Source organism: Agelaius phoeniceus, chromosome 6, assembly GCF_051311805.1.
Source record: "Agelaius phoeniceus isolate bAgePho1 chromosome 6, bAgePho1.hap1, whole genome shotgun sequence".
Classification (NCBI taxonomy): Eukaryota; Metazoa; Chordata; class Aves; order Passeriformes; family Icteridae; genus Agelaius; species Agelaius phoeniceus.
In genome coordinates, this window is record NC_135270.1 from 23,863,927 (window position 1) to 23,883,276 (window position 19,350).

Consider the following 19,350-nt stretch of genomic DNA (forward strand, 5'->3'; position numbering starts at 1 on the left):
GTCCTTTGCACTGCAACACATTTCCTCACAGACCCTTTTATGAAGACACACAATCTCCCAATTTGCTGTGGTTTTTTGGTATTTTTTCAATTGCATTTCATTTGATCCTATCTCCTTTCCAGAGGGTTTGTAGGCCTTTCCTTTTGGGGTCGCAAGATTCCGTTTCCCTTCCCGAAAGGAAATGAAATTTCCTTTCGGGAAAGGAAACGGAATCTTGCGATTTCAATGGGGACAAATAGAGGAATCTTTGGTGCATGTCCCTGCACCTGATGGCATGCCATGCTTTTGGATGGCTTTAACTTTGGGGAAGAATTTTTTTTTTTACTTTTTTTTTTTTTAAGTATGTATGGCATGTCCCTCATATCTTCCCCTCCACATTGTGTCTTCCTCCTTGACTTTTTCTCTTTCTTTTGCAGCATCTGTGAGCTTAGTTTTGGCCTGTTTTGGTCCTTTGCAGTGCACTGGATATAATCCCGGTCCATTTTCTCGTAGTCACAAAATTTCCAAAATTTTTTTTTTTTCTCCTCCAATTCCAATTTCGTTGATTGTATCTTCATTCCAGAGTGTTTGTAAGTCCTTCCTTTCTCTTTTGGCCTTCAGCGCGGATCAGTTTGGGCAAGCTTTGGTGCATGTCCCTGCACTTGATTGCATATGGCCAGACTTTTGATGGCTTTGAATGTGGGGAAGCCTTTTTTTTTCTTTTTCTTTTTTTTTTCTTTTAAGTATGCATGCCATTTCCCTCATACCTTCCCCTCCATGTTTTCTCTTCCTCCTTGACTTTTTCTCCTGCTTTTGCAGCATCTGTGAGCTTAGTTTTGGCCTGTTTTGGTCCTTTGCAGTGCACTGGATATAATCCCGGTCCATTTTCTCGTAGTCACAAAATTTCCAAAATTTTTTTTTTTTCTCCTCCAATTCCAATTTCGTTGATTGTATCTTCATTCCAGAGTGTTTGTAAGTCCTTCCTTTCTCTTTTGGCCTTCAGCGCGGATCAGTTTGGGCAAGCTTTGGTGCATGTCCCTGCACTTGATTGCATATGGCCAGACTTTTGATGGCTTTGAATGTGGGGAAGCCTTTTTTTTCCTTTTTATTTTTTTTTTCTTTTAAGTATGCATGCCATGTCCCTCATACCTTCCCCTCCATGTTTTCTCTTCCTCCTTGACTTTTTCTCCTGCTTCTGCAGCATCTGTGAGCTTAATTTTTTGCCTGGTTTGGTCCTTTGCACTGCAACACATTTCCTCACAGACCCTTTTATGAAGACACACAATCTCCCAATTTGCTGTGGTTTTTTGGTATTTTTTCAATTGCATTTCATTTGATCCTATCTCCTTTCCAGAGGGTTTGTAGGCCTTTCCTTTTGGGGTCGCAAGATTCCGTTTCCCTTCCCGAAAGGAAATGAAATTTCCTTTCGGGAAGGGAAACGGAATCTTGCGATTTCAATGGGGACAAATAGAGGAATCTTTGGTGCATGTCCCTGCACCTGATGGCATGCCATGCTTTTGGATGGCTTTAACTTTGGGGAAGAATTTTTTTTTTTTAATTATTTTTTTTAAGTATGTATGGCATGTCCCTCATATCTTCCCCTCCACATTGTGTCTTCCTCCTTGACTTTTTCTCCTTCTTTTGCAGCATCTGTGAGCTTAGTTTTGGCCTGGTTTGGTCCTTTGCAGTGCACTGGATATAATCCCGGTCCATTTTCTCGTAGTCACAAAATTTCCAAAATTTTTTTTTTTTCTCCTCCAATTCCAATTTCGTTGATTGTATCTTCATTCCAGAGTGTTTGTAAGTCCTTCCTTTCTCTTTTGGCCTTCAGCGCGGATCAGTTTGGGCAAGCTTTGGTGCATGTCCCTGCACTTGATTGCATATGGCCAGACTTTTGATGGCTTTGAATGTGGGGAAGCCTTTTTTTAACTTTTTTTTTTTTTTTTTTTTTTTAAGTATTTATGGCATGTCCCTCATACCTTCCCCTCCATGTTTTATCTTCCTCCTTGACTTTTTCTCCTGCTTTTGCAGCATCTGTGAGCTTAGTTTCGGCCTGTTTTGGTCCTTTGCAGTGCACTGGATATAATCCCGGTCCATTTTCTCGTAGTCACAAAATTTCCAAAATTTTTTTTTTTTCTCCTCCAATTCCAATTTCGTTGATTGTATCTTCATTCCAGAGTGTTTGTAAGTCCTTCCTTTCTCTTTTGGCCTTCAGCGCGGATCAGTTTGGGCAAGCTTTGGTGCATGTCCCTGCACTTGATTGCATATGGCCAGACTTTTGATGGCTTTGAATGTGGGGAAGCCTTTTTTTTCCTTTTTATTTTTTTTTTCTTTTAAGTATTTATGGCATGTCCCTCATACCTTCCCCTCCATGTTTTATCTTCCTCCTTGACTTTTTCTCCTGCTTTTGCAGCATCTGTGAGCTTAGTTTTGGCCTGTTTTGGTCCTTTGCAGTGCACTGGATATAATCCCGGTCCATTTTCTCGTAGTCACAAAATTTCCAAAATTTTTTTTTTTTCTCCTCCAATTCCAATTTCTTTGATTGTATCTTCATTCCAGAGTGTTTGTAAGTCCTTCCTTTGTCTTTTGGCCTTCAGCGCGGATCAGTTTGGGCAAGCTTTGGTGCATGTCCCTGCACTTGATTGCATATGGCCAGACTTTTGATGGCTTTGAATGTGGGGAAGCCTTTTTTTTTCTTTTTCTTTTTTTTTTCTTTTAAGTATGCATGCCATGTCCCTCATACCTTCCCCTCCATGTTTTATCTTCCTCCTTGACTTTTTCTCCTGCTTCTGCAGCATCTGTGAGCTTAATTTTGGCCTGGTTTGGTCCTTTGCACTGCAACACATTTCCTCACAGACCCTTTTATGAAGACACTCAATCTCCCAATTTTCTGTGGTTTTTTGGTATTTTTTCAATTGCATTTCATTTGATCCTATCTCCTTTCCAGAGTGTTTGTAGGCCTTTCCTTTTGGGGTCGCAAGATTCCGTTTCCCTTCCCGAAAGGAAATGAAATTTCCTTTCGGGAAGGGAAACGGAATCTTGCGATTTCAATGGGGACCAAGAGGGGAATCTTTGGTGCATGTCCCTGCACCTGATGGCATGCCATGCTTTTGGATGGCTTTAACTTTGGGGAAGAATTTTTTTTTTTTAATTATTTTTTTTAAGTATTTATGGCATGTCCCTCATATCTTCCCCTCCACATTGTGTCTTCCTCCTTGACTTTTTCTCCTGCTTTTGCAGCATCTGTGAGCTTAATTTTGGCCTGGTTTGGTCCTTTGCAGTGCACTGGATATAATCCCGGTCCATTTTCTCGTAGTCACAAAATTTCCAAAATTTTTTTTTTTCTCTTCCAATTCCAATTTCTTTGATTGTATCTTCATTCCAGAGTGTTTGTAAGTCCTTCCTTTCTCTTTTGGCCTTCAGCGCGGATCAGTTTGGGCAAGCTTTGGTGCATGTCCCTGCACTTGATTGCATATGGCCAGACTTTTGATGGCTTTGAATGTGGGGAAGCCTTTTTTTTTCTTTTTCTTTTTTTTTTCTTTTAAGTATGCATGCCATGTCCCTCATACCTTCCCCTCCATGTTTTCTCTTCCTCCTTGACTTTTTCTCCTGCTTCTGCAGCATCTGTGAGCTTAGTTTTAGCCTGTTTTGGTCCTTTGCAGTGCACTGGATATAATCCCGGTCCATTTTCTCGTAGTCACAAAATTTCCAAAATTTTTTTTTTTTCTCCTCCAATTCCAATTTCTTTGATTGTATCTTCATTCCAGAGTGTTTGTAAGTCCTTCCTTTCTCTTTTGGCCTTCAGCGCGGATCAGTTTGGGCAAGCTTTGGTGCATGTCCCTGCACTTGATTGCATATGGCCAGACTTTTGATGGCTTTGAATGTGGGGAAGCCTTTTTTTTCCTTTTTCTTTTTTTTTTCTTTTAAGTATGCATGCCATGTCCCTCATACCTTCCCCTCCATGTTTTCTCTTCCTCCTTGACTTTTTCTCCTGCTTTTGCAGCATCTGTGAGCTTAGTTTTGGCCTGTTTTGGTCCTTTGCAGTGCACTGGATATAATCCCGGTCCATTTTCTCGTAGTCACAAAATTTCCAAAATTTTTTTTTTTTCTCCTCCAATTCCAATTTCGTTGATTGTATCTTCATTCCAGAGTGTTTGTAAGTCCTTCCTTTCTCTTTTGGCCTTCAGCGCGGATCAGTTTGGGCAAGCTTTGGTGCATGTCCCTGCACTTGATTGCATATGGCCAGACTTTTGATGGCTTTGAATGTGGGGAAGCCTTTTTTTTCCTTTTTCTTTTTTTTTTCTTTTAAGTATGAATGCCATGTCCCTCATACCTTCCCCTCCATGTTTTATCTTCCTCCTTGACTTTTTCTCCTTCTTTTGCAGCATCTGTGAGCTTAGTTTTGGCCTGGTTTGGTCCTTTGCAGTGCACTGGATATAATCCCGGTCCATTTTCTCGTAGTCACAAAATTTCCAAAATTTTTTTTTTTTCTCCTCCAATTCCAATTTCGTTGATTGTATCTTCATTCCAGAGTGTTTGTAAGTCCTTCCTTTCTCTTTTGGCCTTCAGCGCGGATCAGTTTGGGCAAGCTTTGGTGCATGTCCCTGCACTTGATTGCATATGGCCAGACTTTTGATGGCTTTGAATGTGGGGAAGCCTTTTTTTAACTTTTTTTTTTTTTTTTTTTTTTTTAAGTATTTATGGCATGTCCCTCATACCTTCCCCTCCATGTTTTATCTTCCTCCTTGACTTTTTCTCCTGCTTTTGCAGCATCTGTGAGCTTAGTTTCGGCCTGTTTTGGTCCTTTGCAGTGCACTGGATATAATCCCGGTCCATTTTCTCGTAGTCACAAAATTTCCAAAATTTTTTTTTTTTCTCCTCCAATTCCAATTTCGTTGATTGTATCTTCATTCCAGAGTGTTTGTAAGTCCTTCCTTTCTCTTTTGGCCTTCAGCGCGGATCAGTTTGGGCAAGCTTTGGTGCATGTCCCTGCACTTGATTGCATATGGCCAGACTTTTGATGGCTTTGAATGTGGGGAAGCCTTTTTTTTCCTTTTTATTTTTTTTTTCTTTTAAGTATTTATGGCATGTCCCTCATACCTTCCCCTCCATGTTTTATCTTCCTCCTTGACTTTTTCTCCTGCTTCTGCAGCATCTGTGAGCTTAGTTTTGGCCTGTTTTGGTCCTTTGCAGTGCACTGGATATAATCCCGGTCCATTTTCTCGTAGTCACAAAATTTCCAAAATTTTTTTTTTTTCTCCTCCAATTCCAATTTCTTTGATTGTATCTTCATTCCAGAGTGTTTGTAAGTCCTTCCTTTGTCTTTTGGCCTTCAGCGCGGATCAGTTTGGGCAAGCTTTGGTGCATGTCCCTGCACTTGATTGCATATGGCCAGACTTTTGATGGCTTTGAATGTGGGGAAGCCTTTTTTTTTCTTTTTCTTTTTTTTTTCTTTTAAGTATGCATGCCATGTCCCTCATACCTTCCCCTCCATGTTTTATCTTCCTCCTTGACTTTTTCTCCTGCTTCTGCAGCATCTGTGAGCTTAATTTTGGCCTGGTTTGGTCCTTTGCACTGCAACACATTTCCTCACAGACCCTTTTATGAAGACACTCAATCTCCCAATTTTCTGTGGTTTTTTGGTATTTTTTCAATTGCATTTCATTTGATCCTATCTCCTTTCCAGAGTGTTTGTAGGCCTTTCCTTTTGGGGTCGCAAGATTCCGTTTCCCTTCCCGAAAGGAAATGAAATTTCCTTTCGGGAAGGGAAACGGAATCTTGCGATTTCAATGGGGACCAAGAGGGGAATCTTTGGTGCATGTCCCTGCACCTGATGGCATGCCATGCTTTTGGATGGCTTTAACTTTGGGGAAGAATTTTTTTTTTTTAATTATTTTTTTTAAGTATTTATGGCATGTCCCTCATATCTTCCCCTCCACATTGTGTCTTCCTCCTTGACTTTTTCTCCTGCTTTTGCAGCATCTGTGAGCTTAATTTTGGCCTGGTTTGGTCCTTTGCAGTGCACTGGATATAATCCCGGTCCATTTTCTCGTAGTCACAAAATTTCCAAAATTTTTTTTTTTCTCTTCCAATTCCAATTTCTTTGATTGTATCTTCATTCCAGAGTGTTTGTAAGTCCTTCCTTTGTCTTTTGGCCTTCAGCGCGGATCAGTTTGGGCAAGCTTTGGTGCATGTCCCTGCACTTGATTGCATATGGCCAGACTTTTGATGGCTTTGAATGTGGGGAAGCCTTTTTTTTTCTTTTTCTTTTTTTTTTCTTTTAAGTATGCATGCCATGTCCCTCATACCTTCCCCTCCATGTTTTATCTTCCTCCTTGACTTTTTCTCCTGCTTCTGCAGCATCTGTGAGCTTAGTTTTAGCCTGTTTTGGTCCTTTGCAGTGCACTGGATATAATCCCGGTCCATTTTCTCGTAGTCACAAAATTTCCAAAATTTTTTTTTTTTCTCCTCCAATTCCAATTTCTTTGATTGTATCTTCATTCCAGAGTGTTTGTAAGTCCTTCCTTTGTCTTTTGGCCTTCAGCGCGGATCAGTTTGGGCAAGCTTTGGTGCATGTCCCTGCACTTGATTGCATATGGCCAGACTTTTGATGGCTTTGAATGTGGGGAAGCCTTTTTTTTCCTTTTTCTTTTTTTTTTCTTTTAAGTATGCATGCCATGTCCCTCATACCTTCCCCTCCATGTTTTCTCTTCCTCCTTGACTTTTTCTCCTGCTTTTGCAGCATCTGTGAGCTTAGTTTTGGCCTGTTTTGGTCCTTTGCAGTGCACTGGATATAATCCCGGTCCATTTTCTCGTAGTCACAAAATTTCCAAAATTTTTTTTTTTTCTCCTCCAATTCCAATTTCGTTGATTGTATCTTCATTCCAGAGTGTTTGTAAGTCCTTCCTTTCTCTTTTGGCCTTCAGCGCGGATCAGTTTGGGCAAGCTTTGGTGCATGTCCCTGCACTTGATTGCATATGGCCAGACTTTTGATGGCTTTGAATGTGGGGAAGCCTTTTTTTTCCTTTTTATTTTTTTTTTCTTTTAAGTATGAATGCCATGTCCCTCATACCTTCCCCTCCATGTTTTATCTTCCTCCTTGACTTTTTCTCCTTCTTTTGCAGCATCTGTGAGCTTAGTTTTGGCCTGGTTTGGTCCTTTGCAGTGCACTGGATATAATCCCGGTCCATTTTCTCGTAGTCACAAAATTTCCAAAATTTTTTTTTTTTCTCCTCCAATTCCAATTTCGTTGATTGTATCTTCATTCCAGAGTGTTTGTAAGTCCTTCCTTTCTCTTTTGGCCTTCAGCGCGGATCAGTTTGGGCAAGCTTTGGTGCATGTCCCTGCACTTGATTGCATATGGCCAGACTTTTGATGGCTTTGAATGTGGGGAAGCCTTTTTTTTCCTTTTTATTTTTTTTTTCTTTTAAGTATTTATGGCATGTCCCTCATACCTTCCCCTCCATGTTTTATCTTCCTCCTTGACTTTTTCTCCTGCTTCTGCAGCATCTGTGAGCTTAGTTTTGGCCTGTTTTGGTCCTTTGCAGTGCACTGGATATAATCCCGGTCCATTTTCTCGTAGTCACAAAATTTCCAAAATTTTTTTTTTTTCTCCTCCAATTCCAATTTCTTTGATTGTATCTTCATTCCAGAGTGTTTGTAAGTCCTTCCTTTGTCTTTTGGCCTTCAGCGCGGATCAGTTTGGGCAAGCTTTGGTGCATGTCCCTGCACTTGATTGCATATGGCCAGACTTTTGATGGCTTTGAATGTGGGGAAGCCTTTTTTTTTCTTTTTCTTTTTTTTTTCTTTTAAGTATGCATGCCATGTCCCTCATACCTTCCCCTCCATGTTTTCTCTTCCTCCTTGACTTTTTCTCCTGCTTCTGCAGCATCTGTGAGCTTAGTTTTAGCCTGGTTTGGTCCTTTGCACTGCAACACATTTCCTCACAGACCCTTTTATGAAGACACTCAATCTCCCAATTTTCTGTGGTTTTTTGGTATTTTTTCAATTGCATTTCATTTGATCCTATCTCCTTTCCAGAGTGTTTGTAGGCCTTTCCTTTTGGGGTCGCAAGATTCCGTTTCCCTTCCCGAAAGGAAATGAAATTTCCTTTCGGGAAGGGAAACGGAATCTTGCGATTTCAATGGGGACCAAGAGGGGAATCTTTGGTGCATGTCCCTGCACCTGATGGCATGCCATGCTTTTGGATGGCTTTAACTTTGGGGAAGAATTTTTTTTTTTTAATTATTTTTTTTAAGTATTTATGGCATGTCCCTCATATCTTCCCCTCCACATTGTGTCTTCCTCCTTGACTTTTTCTCCTGCTTTTGCAGCATCTGTGAGCTTAATTTTGGCCTGGTTTGGTCCTTTGCAGTGCACTGGATATAATCCCGGTCCATTTTCTCGTAGTCACAAAATTTCCAAAATTTTTTTTTTTCTCTTCCAATTCCAATTTCTTTGATTGTATCTTCATTCCAGAGTGTTTGTAAGTCCTTCCTTTCTCTTTTGGCCTTCAGCGCGGATCAGTTTGGGCAAGCTTTGGTGCATGTCCCTGCACTTGATTGCATATGGCCAGACTTTTGATGGCTTTGAATGTGGGGAAGCCTTTTTTTTTCTTTTTCTTTTTTTTTTCTTTTAAGTATGCATGCCATGTCCCTCATACCTTCCCCTCCATGTTTTATCTTCCTCCTTGACTTTTTCTCCTGCTTCTGCAGCATCTGTGAGCTTAGTTTTAGCCTGTTTTGGTCCTTTGCAGTGCACTGGATATAATCCCGGTCCATTTTCTCGTAGTCACAAAATTTCCAAAATTTTTTTTTTTTCTCCTCCAATTCCAATTTCTTTGATTGTATCTTCATTCCAGAGTGTTTGTAAGTCCTTCCTTTGTCTTTTGGCCTTCAGCGCGGATCAGTTTGGGCAAGCTTTGGTGCATGTCCCTGCACTTGATTGCATATGGCCAGACTTTTGATGGCTTTGAATGTGGGGAAGCCTTTTTTTTCCTTTTTCTTTTTTTTTTCTTTTAAGTATGCATGCCATGTCCCTCATACCTTCCCCTCCATGTTTTCTCTTCCTCCTTGACTTTTTCTCCTGCTTTTGCAGCATCTGTGAGCTTAGTTTTGGCCTGTTTTGGTCCTTTGCAGTGCACTGGATATAATCCCGGTCCATTTTCTCGTAGTCACAAAATTTCCAAAATTTTTTTTTTTTCTCCTCCAATTCCAATTTCGTTGATTGTATCTTCATTCCAGAGTGTTTGTAAGTCCTTCCTTTCTCTTTTGGCCTTCAGCGCGGATCAGTTTGGGCAAGCTTTGGTGCATGTCCCTGCACTTGATTGCATATGGCCAGACTTTTGATGGCTTTGAATGTGGGGAAGCCTTTTTTTTCCTTTTTATTTTTTTTTTCTTTTAAGTATGCATGCCATGTCCCTCATACCTTCCCCTCCATGTTTTATCTTCCTCCTTGACTTTTTCTCCTTCTTTTGCAGCATCTGTGAGCTTAGTTTTGGCCTGGTTTGGTCCTTTGCAGTGCACTGGATATAATCCCGGTCCATTTTCTCGTAGTCACAAAATTTCCAAAATTTTTTTTTTTTCTCCTCCAATTCCAATTTCGTTGATTGTATCTTCATTCCAGAGTGTTTGTAAGTCCTTCCTTTCTCTTTTGGCCTTCAGCGCGGATCAGTTTGGGCAAGCTTTGGTGCATGTCCCTGCACTTGATTGCATATGGCCAGACTTTTGATGGCTTTGAATGTGGGGAAGCCTTTTTTTTCCTTTTTATTTTTTTTTTCTTTTAAGTATGCATGCCATGTCCCTCATACCTTCCCCTCCATGTTTTCTCTTCCTCCTTGACTTTTTCTCCTGCTTCTGCAGCATCTGTGAGCTTAATTTTTTGCCTGGTTTGGTCCTTTGCACTGCAACACATTTCCTCACAGACCCTTTTATGAAGACACACAATCTCCCAATTTGCTGTGGTTTTTTGGTATTTTTTCAATTGCATTTCATTTGATCCTATCTCCTTTCCAGAGGGTTTGTAGGCCTTTCCTTTTGGGGTCGCAAGATTCCGTTTCCCTTCCCGAAAGGAAATGAAATTTCCTTTCGGGAAAGGAAACGGAATCTTGCGATTTCAATGGGGACAAATAGAGGAATCTTTGGTGCATGTCCCTGCACCTGATGGCATGCCATGCTTTTGGATGGCTTTAACTTTGGGGAAGAATTTTTTTTTTTTACTTTTTTTTTTTTTAAGTATGTATGGCATGTCCCTCATATCTTCCCCTCCACATTGTGTCTTCCTCCTTGACTTTTTCTCCTGCTTTTGCAGCATCTGTGAGCTTAGTTTCGGCCTGTTTTGGTCCTTTGCAGTGCACTGGATATAATCCCGGTCCATTTTCTCGTAGTCACAAAATTTCCAAAATTTTTTTTTTTTCTCCTCCAATTCCAATTTCGTTGATTGTATCTTCATTCCAGAGTGTTTGTAAGTCCTTCCTTTCTCTTTTGGCCTTCAGCGCGGATCAGTTTGGGCAAGCTTTGGTGCATGTCCCTGCACTTGATTGCATATGGCCAGACTTTTGATGGCTTTGAATGTGGGGAAGCCTTTTTTTTTCTTTTTCTTTTTTTTTTCTTTTAAGTATGCATGCCATGTCCCTCATACCTTCCCCTCCATGTTTTATCTTCCTCCTTGACTTTTTCTCCTGCTTCTGCAGCATCTGTGAGCTTAGTTTTAGCCTGTTTTGGTCCTTTGCAGTGCACTGGATATAATCCCGGTCCATTTTCTCGTAGTCACAAAATTTCCAAAATTTTTTTTTTTTCTCCTCCAATTCCAATTTCTTTGATTGTATCTTCATTCCAGAGTGTTTGTAAGTCCTTCCTTTCTCTTTTGGCCTTCAGCGCGGATCAGTTTGGGCAAGCTTTGGTGCATGTCCCTGCACTTGATTGCATATGGCCAGACTTTTGATGGCTTTGAATGTGGGGAAGCCTTTTTTTTCCTTTTTCTTTTTTTTTTCTTTTAAGTATGCATGCCATGTCCCTCATACCTTCCCCTCCATGTTTTCTCTTCCTCCTTGACTTTTTCTCCTGCTTTTGCAGCATCTGTGAGCTTAGTTTTGGCCTGGTTTGGTCCTTTGCAGTGCACTGGATATAATCCCGGTCCATTTTCTCGTAGTCACAAAATTTCCAAAATTTTTTTTTTTTCTCCTCCAATTCCAATTTCGTTGATTGTATCTTCATTCCAGAGTGTTTGTAAGTCCTTCCTTTCTCTTTTGGCCTTCAGCGCGGATCAGTTTGGGCAAGCTTTGGTGCATGTCCCTGCACTTGATTGCATATGGCCAGACTTTTGATGGCTTTGAATGTGGGGAAGCCTTTTTTTTCCTTTTTATTTTTTTTTTCTTTTAAGTATGAATGCCATGTCCCTCATACCTTCCCCTCCATGTTTTATCTTCCTCCTTGACTTTTTCTCCTTCTTTTGCAGCATCTGTGAGCTTAGTTTTGGCCTGGTTTGGTCCTTTGCAGTGCACTGGATATAATCCCGGTCCATTTTCTCGTAGTCACAAAATTTCCAAAATTTTTTTTTTTTCTCCTCCAATTCCAATTTCGTTGATTGTATCTTCATTCCAGAGTGTTTGTAAGTCCTTCCTTTCTCTTTTGGCCTTCAGCGCGGATCAGTTTGGGCAAGCTTTGGTGCATGTCCCTGCACTTGATTGCATATGGCCAGACTTTTGATGGCTTTGAATGTGGGGAAGCCTTTTTTTAACTTTTTTTTTTTTTTTTTTTTTTTTAAGTATTTATGGCATGTCCCTCATACCTTCCCCTCCATGTTTTATCTTCCTCCTTGACTTTTTCTCCTGCTTTTGCAGCATCTGTGAGCTTAGTTTCGGCCTGTTTTGGTCCTTTGCAGTGCACTGGATATAATCCCGGTCCATTTTCTCGTAGTCACAAAATTTCCAAAATTTTTTTTTTTTCTCCTCCAATTCCAATTTCGTTGATTGTATCTTCATTCCAGAGTGTTTGTAAGTCCTTCCTTTCTCTTTTGGCCTTCAGCGCGGATCAGTTTGGGCAAGCTTTGGTGCATGTCCCTGCACTTGATTGCATATGGCCAGACTTTTGATGGCTTTGAATGTGGGGAAGCCTTTTTTTTCCTTTTTATTTTTTTTTTCTTTTAAGTATTTATGGCATGTCCCTCATACCTTCCCCTCCATGTTTTATCTTCCTCCTTGACTTTTTCTCCTGCTTTTGCAGCATCTGTGAGCTTAGTTTTGGCCTGTTTTGGTCCTTTGCAGTGCACTGGATATAATCCCGGTCCATTTTCTCGTAGTCACAAAATTTCCAAAATTTTTTTTTTTTCTCCTCCAATTCCAATTTCTTTGATTGTATCTTCATTCCAGAGTGTTTGTAAGTCCTTCCTTTGTCTTTTGGCCTTCAGCGCGGATCAGTTTGGGCAAGCTTTGGTGCATGTCCCTGCACTTGATTGCATATGGCCAGACTTTTGATGGCTTTGAATGTGGGGAAGCCTTTTTTTTTCTTTTTCTTTTTTTTTTCTTTTAAGTATGCATGCCATGTCCCTCATACCTTCCCCTCCATGTTTTATCTTCCTCCTTGACTTTTTCTCCTGCTTCTGCAGCATCTGTGAGCTTAATTTTGGCCTGGTTTGGTCCTTTGCACTGCAACACATTTCCTCACAGACCCTTTTATGAAGACACTCAATCTCCCAATTTTCTGTGGTTTTTTGGTATTTTTTCAATTGCATTTCATTTGATCCTATCTCCTTTCCAGAGTGTTTGTAGGCCTTTCCTTTTGGGGTCGCAAGATTCCGTTTCCCTTCCCGAAAGGAAATGAAATTTCCTTTCGGGAAGGGAAACGGAATCTTGCGATTTCAATGGGGACCAAGAGGGGAATCTTTGGTGCATGTCCCTGCACCTGATGGCATGCCATGCTTTTGGATGGCTTTAACTTTGGGGAAGAATTTTTTTTTTTTAATTATTTTTTTTAAGTATTTATGGCATGTCCCTCATATCTTCCCCTCCACATTGTGTCTTCCTCCTTGACTTTTTCTCCTTCTTTTGCAGCATCTGTGAGCTTAATTTTGGCCTGGTTTGGTCCTTTGCAGTGCACTGGATATAATCCCGGTCCATTTTCTCGTAGTCACAAAATTTCCAAAATTTTTTTTTTTCTCTTCCAATTCCAATTTCTTTGATTGTATCTTCATTCCAGAGTGTTTGTAAGTCCTTCCTTTCTCTTTTGGCCTTCAGCGCGGATCAGTTTGGGCAAGCTTTGGTGCATGTCCCTGCACTTGATTGCATATGGCCAGACTTTTGATGGCTTTGAATGTGGGGAAGCCTTTTTTTTTCTTTTTCTTTTTTTTTTCTTTTAAGTATGCATGCCATGTCCCTCATACCTTCCCCTCCATGTTTTATCTTCCTCCTTGACTTTTTCTCCTGCTTCTGCAGCATCTGTGAGCTTAGTTTTAGCCTGTTTTGGTCCTTTGCAGTGCACTGGATATAATCCCGGTCCATTTTCTCGTAGTCACAAAATTTCCAAAATTTTTTTTTTTTCTCCTCCAATTCCAATTTCTTTGATTGTATCTTCATTCCAGAGTGTTTGTAAGTCCTTCCTTTGTCTTTTGGCCTTCAGCGCGGATCAGTTTGGGCAAGCTTTGGTGCATGTCCCTGCACTTGATTGCATATGGCCAGACTTTTGATGGCTTTGAATGTGGGGAAGCCTTTTTTTTCCTTTTTCTTTTTTTTTTCTTTTAAGTATGCATGCCATGTCCCTCATACCTTCCCCTCCATGTTTTCTCTTCCTCCTTGACTTTTTCTCCTGCTTTTGCAGCATCTGTGAGCTTAGTTTTGGCCTGTTTTGGTCCTTTGCAGTGCACTGGATATAATCCCGGTCCATTTTCTCGTAGTCACAAAATTTCCAAAATTTTTTTTTTTTCTCCTCCAATTCCAATTTCGTTGATTGTATCTTCATTCCAGAGTGTTTGTAAGTCCTTCCTTTCTCTTTTGGCCTTCAGCGCGGATCAGTTTGGGCAAGCTTTGGTGCATGTCCCTGCACTTGATTGCATATGGCCAGACTTTTGATGGCTTTGAATGTGGGGAAGCCTTTTTTTTCCTTTTTATTTTTTTTTTCTTTTAAGTATGAATGCCATGTCCCTCATACCTTCCCCTCCATGTTTTATCTTCCTCCTTGACTTTTTCTCCTTCTTTTGCAGCATCTGTGAGCTTAGTTTTGGCCTGGTTTGGTCCTTTGCAGTGCACTGGATATAATCCCGGTCCATTTTCTCGTAGTCACAAAATTTCCAAAATTTTTTTTTTTTCTCCTCCAATTCCAATTTCGTTGATTGTATCTTCATTCCAGAGTGTTTGTAAGTCCTTCCTTTCTCTTTTGGCCTTCAGCGCGGATCAGTTTGGGCAAGCTTTGGTGCATGTCCCTGCACTTGATTGCATATGGCCAGACTTTTGATGGCTTTGAATGTGGGGAAGCCTTTTTTTTCCTTTTTATTTTTTTTTTCTTTTAAGTATGCATGCCATGTCCCTCATACCTTCCCCTCCATGTTTTCTCTTCCTCCTTGACTTTTTCTCCTGCTTCTGCAGCATCTGTGAGCTTAATTTTTTGCCTGGTTTGGTCCTTTGCACTGCAACACATTTCCTCACAGACCCTTTTATGAAGACACACAATCTCCCAATTTGCTGTGGTTTTTTGGTATTTTTTCAATTGCATTTCATTTGATCCTATCTCCTTTCCAGAGGGTTTGTAGGCCTTTCCTTTTGGGGTCGCAAGATTCCGTTTCCCTTCCCGAAAGGAAATGAAATTTCCTTTCGGGAAAGGAAACGGAATCTTGCGATTTCAATGGGGACAAATAGAGGAATCTTTGGTGCATGTCCCTGCACCTGATGGCATGCCATGCTTTTGGATGGCTTTAACTTTGGGGAAGAATTTTTTTTTTTTACTTTTTTTTTTTTTAAGTATGTATGGCATGTCCCTCATATCTTCCCCTCCACATTGTGTCTTCCTCCTTGACTTTTTCTCTTTCTTTTGCAGCATCTGTGAGCTTAGTTTTGGCCTGGTTTGGTCCTTTGCAGTGCACTGGATATAATCCCGGTCCATTTTCTCGTAGTCACAAAATTTCCAAAATTTTTTTTTTTTCTCCTCCAATTCCAATTTCGTTGATTGTATCTTCATTCCAGAGTGTTTGTAAGTCCTTCCTTTCTCTTTTGGCCTTCAGCGCGGATCAGTTTGGGCAAGCTTTGGTGCATGTCCCTGCACTTGATTGCATATGGCCAGACTTTTGATGGCTTTGAATGTGGGGAAGCCTTTTTTTTCCTTTTTATTTTTTTTTTCTTTTAAGTATGCATGCCATGTCCCTCATACCTTCCCCTCCATGTTTTATCTTCCTCCTTGACTTTTTCTCATGCTTTTGCAGCATCTGTGAGCTTAGTTTTGGCCTGTTTTGGTCCTTTGCAGTGCACTGGATATAATCCCGGTCCATTTTCTCGTAGTCACAAAATTTCCAAAATTTTTTTTTTTTCTCCTCCAATTCCAATTTCGTTGATTGTATCTTCATTCCAGAGTGTTTGTAAGTCCTTCCTTTCTCTTTTGGCCTTCAGCGCGGATCAGTTTGGGCAAGCTTTGGTGCATGTCCCTGCACTTGATTGCATATGGCCAGACTTTTGATGGCTTTGAATGTGGGGAAGCCTTTTTTTTCCTTTTTATTTTTTTTTTCTTTTAAGTATGCATGCCATGTCCCTCATACCTTCCCCTCCATGTTTTCTCTTCCTCCTTGACTTTTTCTCCTGCTTCTGCAGCATCTGTGAGCTTAATTTTTTGCCTGGTTTGGTCCTTTGCACTGCAACACATTTCCTCACAGACCCTTTTATGAAGACACACAATCTCCCAATTTGCTGTGGTTTTTTGGTATTTTTTCAATTGCATTTCATTTGATCCTATCTCCTTTCCAGAGGGTTTGTAGGCCTTTCCTTTTGGGGTCGCAAGATTCCGTTTCCCTTCCCGAAAGGAAATGAAATTTCCTTTCGGGAAGGGAAACGGAATCTTGCGATTTCAATGGGGACAAATAGAGGAATCTTTGGTGCATGTCCCTGCACCTGATGGCATGCCATGCTTTTGGATGGCTTTAACTTTGGGGAAGAATTTTTTGTTTTTAATTATTTTTTTTAAGTATTTATGGCATGTCCCTCATATCTTCCCCTCCACATTGTGTCTTCCTCCTTGACTTTTTCTCCTGCTTTTGCAGCATCTGTGAGCTTAGTTTCGGCCTGTTTTGGTCCTTTGCAGTGCACTGGATATAATCCCGGTCCATTTTCTCGTAGTCACAAAATTTCCAAAATTTTTTTTTTTTCTCCTCCAATTCCAATTTCGTTGATTGTATCTTCATTCCAGAGTGTTTGTAAGTCCTTCCTTTCTCTTTTGGCCTTCAGCGCGGATCAGTTTGGGCAAGCTTTGGTGCATGTCCCTGCACTTGATTGCATATGGCCAGACTTTTGATGGCTTTGAATGTGGGGAAGCCTTTTTTTTCCTTTTTATTTTTTTTTTCTTTTAAGTATTTATGGCATGTCCCTCATACCTTCCCCTCCATGTTTTATCTTCCTCCTTGACTTTTTCTCATGCTTTTGCAGCATCTGTGAGCTTAGTTTTGGCCTGTTTTGGTCCTTTGCAGTGCACTGGATATAATCCCGGTCCATTTTCTCGTAGTCACAAAATTTCCAAAATTTTTTTTTTTTCTCCTCCAATTCCAATTTCGTTGATTGTATCTTCATTCCAGAGTGTTTGTAAGTCCTTCCTTTCTCTTTTGGCCTTCAGCGCGGATCAGTTTGGGCAAGCTTTGGTGCATGTCCCTGCACTTGATTGCATATGGCCAGACTTTTGATGGCTTTGAATGTGGGGAAGCCTTTTTTTTCCTTTTTCTTTTTTTTTTCTTTTAAGTATTTATGGCATGTCCCTCATACCTTCCCCTCCATGTTTTATCTTCCTCCTTGACTTTTTCTCCTTCTTTTGCAGCATCTGTGAGCTTAGTTTTGGCCTGTTTTGGTCCTTTGCAGTGCACTGGATATAATCCCGGTCCATTTTCTCGTAGTCACAAAATTTCCAAAATTTTTTTTTTTTCTCCTCCAATTCCAATTTCGTTGATTGTATCTTCATTCCAGAGTGTTTGTAAGTCCTTCCTTTCTCTTTTGGCCTTCAGCGCGGATCAGTTTGGGCAAGCTTTGGTGCATGTCCCTGCACTTGATTGCATATGGCCAGACTTTTGATGGCTTTGAATGTGGGGAAGCCTTTTTTTTCCTTTTTTTTTTTTTTTTTTTTTTTAAGTATGTATGGCATGTCCCTCATACCTTCCCCTCCATGTTTTATCTTCCTCCTTGACTTTTTCTCCTGCTTTTGCAGCATCTGTGAGCTTAGTTTTGGCCTGTTTTGGTCCTTTGCAGTGCACTGGATATAATCCCGGTCCATTTTCTCATAGTCACAAAATTTCCAAAATTTTTTTTTTTTCTCCTCCATTTCCAATTTCGTTGATTGTATCTTCATTCCAGAGTGTTTGTAAGTCCTTCCTTTCTCTTTTGGCCTTCAGCGCGGATCAGTTTGGGCAAGCTTTGGTGCATGTCCCTGCACTTGATTGCATATGGCCAGACTTTTGATGGCTTTGAATGTGGGGAAGCCTTTTTTTTCCTTTTTCTTTTTTTTTTCTTTTAAGTATGCATGCCATGTCCCTCATACCTTCCCCTCCATGTTTTCTCTTCCTCCTTGACTTTTTCTCCTGCTTCTGCAGCATCTGTGAGCTTAATTTTTGGCCTGGTTTGGTCCTTTGCACTGCAACACATTTCCTCACAGACCCTTTTATGAAGACACACAATCTCCCAATTTGCTGTGGTTTTTTGGTATTTTTTCAATTGCATTTCATTTGATCCTATCTCCTTTCCAGAGGGTTTGTAGGCCTTTCCTTTTGGGGTCGCAAGATTCCGTTTCCCTTCCCGAAAGGAAATGAAATTTCCTTTCGGGAAGGGAAACGGAATCTTGCGATTTCAATGGGGACCAAGAGGGGAATCTTTGGTGCATGTCCCTGCACCTGATGGCATGCCATGCTTTTGGATGGTTTTAACTTTGGGGAAGAATTTTTTTTTTTAATTATTTTTTTTAAGTATTTATGGCATGTCCCTCATATCTTCCCCTCCACATTGTGTCTTCCTCCTTGACTTTTTCTCCTTCTTTTGCAGCATCTGTGAGCTTAGTTTTGGCCTGTTTTGGTCCTTTGCAGTGCACTGGATATAATCCCGGTCCATTTTCTCGTAGTCACAAAATTTCCAAAATTTTTTTTTTTTCTCCTCCAATTCCAATTTCGTTGATTGTATCTTCATTCCAGAGTGTTTGTAAGTCCTTCCTTTCTCTTTTGGCCTTCAGCGCGGATCAGTTTGGGCAAGCTTTGGTGCATGTCCCTGCACTTGGTTGCATATGGCCAGACTTTTGATGGCTTTGAATGTGGAGAAGCCTTTTTTTAACTTTTTTTTTTTTTTTTTTTTAAGTATTTATGGCATGTCCCTCATATCTTCCCCTCCACATTGTGTCTTCCTCCTTGACTTTTTCTCCTTCTTTTGCAGCATCTGTGAGCTTAGTTTTGGCCTGGTTTGGTCCTTTGCAGTGCACTGGATATAATCCCGGTCCATTTTCTCGTAGTCACAAAATTTCCAAAATTTTTTTTTTTCTCCTCCAATTCCAATTTCGTTGATTGTATCTTCATTCCAGAGTGTTTGTAAGTCCTTCCTTTCTCTTTTGGCCTTCAGCGCGGATCAGTTTGGGCAAGCTTTGGTGCATGTCCCTGCACTTGATTGCATATGGCCAGACTTTTGATGGCTTTGAATGTGGGGAAGCCTTTTTTTTCCTTTTTATTTTTTTTTTCTTTTAAGTATGCATGCCATGTCCCTCATACCTTCCCCTCCATGTTTTATCTTCCTCCTTGACTTTTTCTCCTGCTTTTGCAGCATCTGTGAGCTTAGTTTTGGCCTGTTTTGGTCCTTTGCAGTGCACTGGATATAATCCCGGTCCATTTTCTCGTAGTCACAAAATTTCCAAAATTTTTTTTTTTTCTCCTCCAATTCCAATTTCGTTGATTGTATCTTCATTCCAGAGTGTTTGTAAGTCCTTCCTTTCTCTTTTGGCCTTCAGCGCGGATCAGTTTGGGCAAGCTTTGGTGCATGTCCCTGCACTTGATTGCATATGGCCAGACTTTTGATGGCTTTGAATGTGGGGAAGCCTTTTTTTAACTTTTTTTTTTTTTTTTTTTTTTTAAGTATTTATGGCATGTCCCTCATACCTTCCCCTCCATGTTTTATCTCCCTCCTTGACTTTTTCTCATGCTTTTGCAGCATCTGTGAGCTTAATT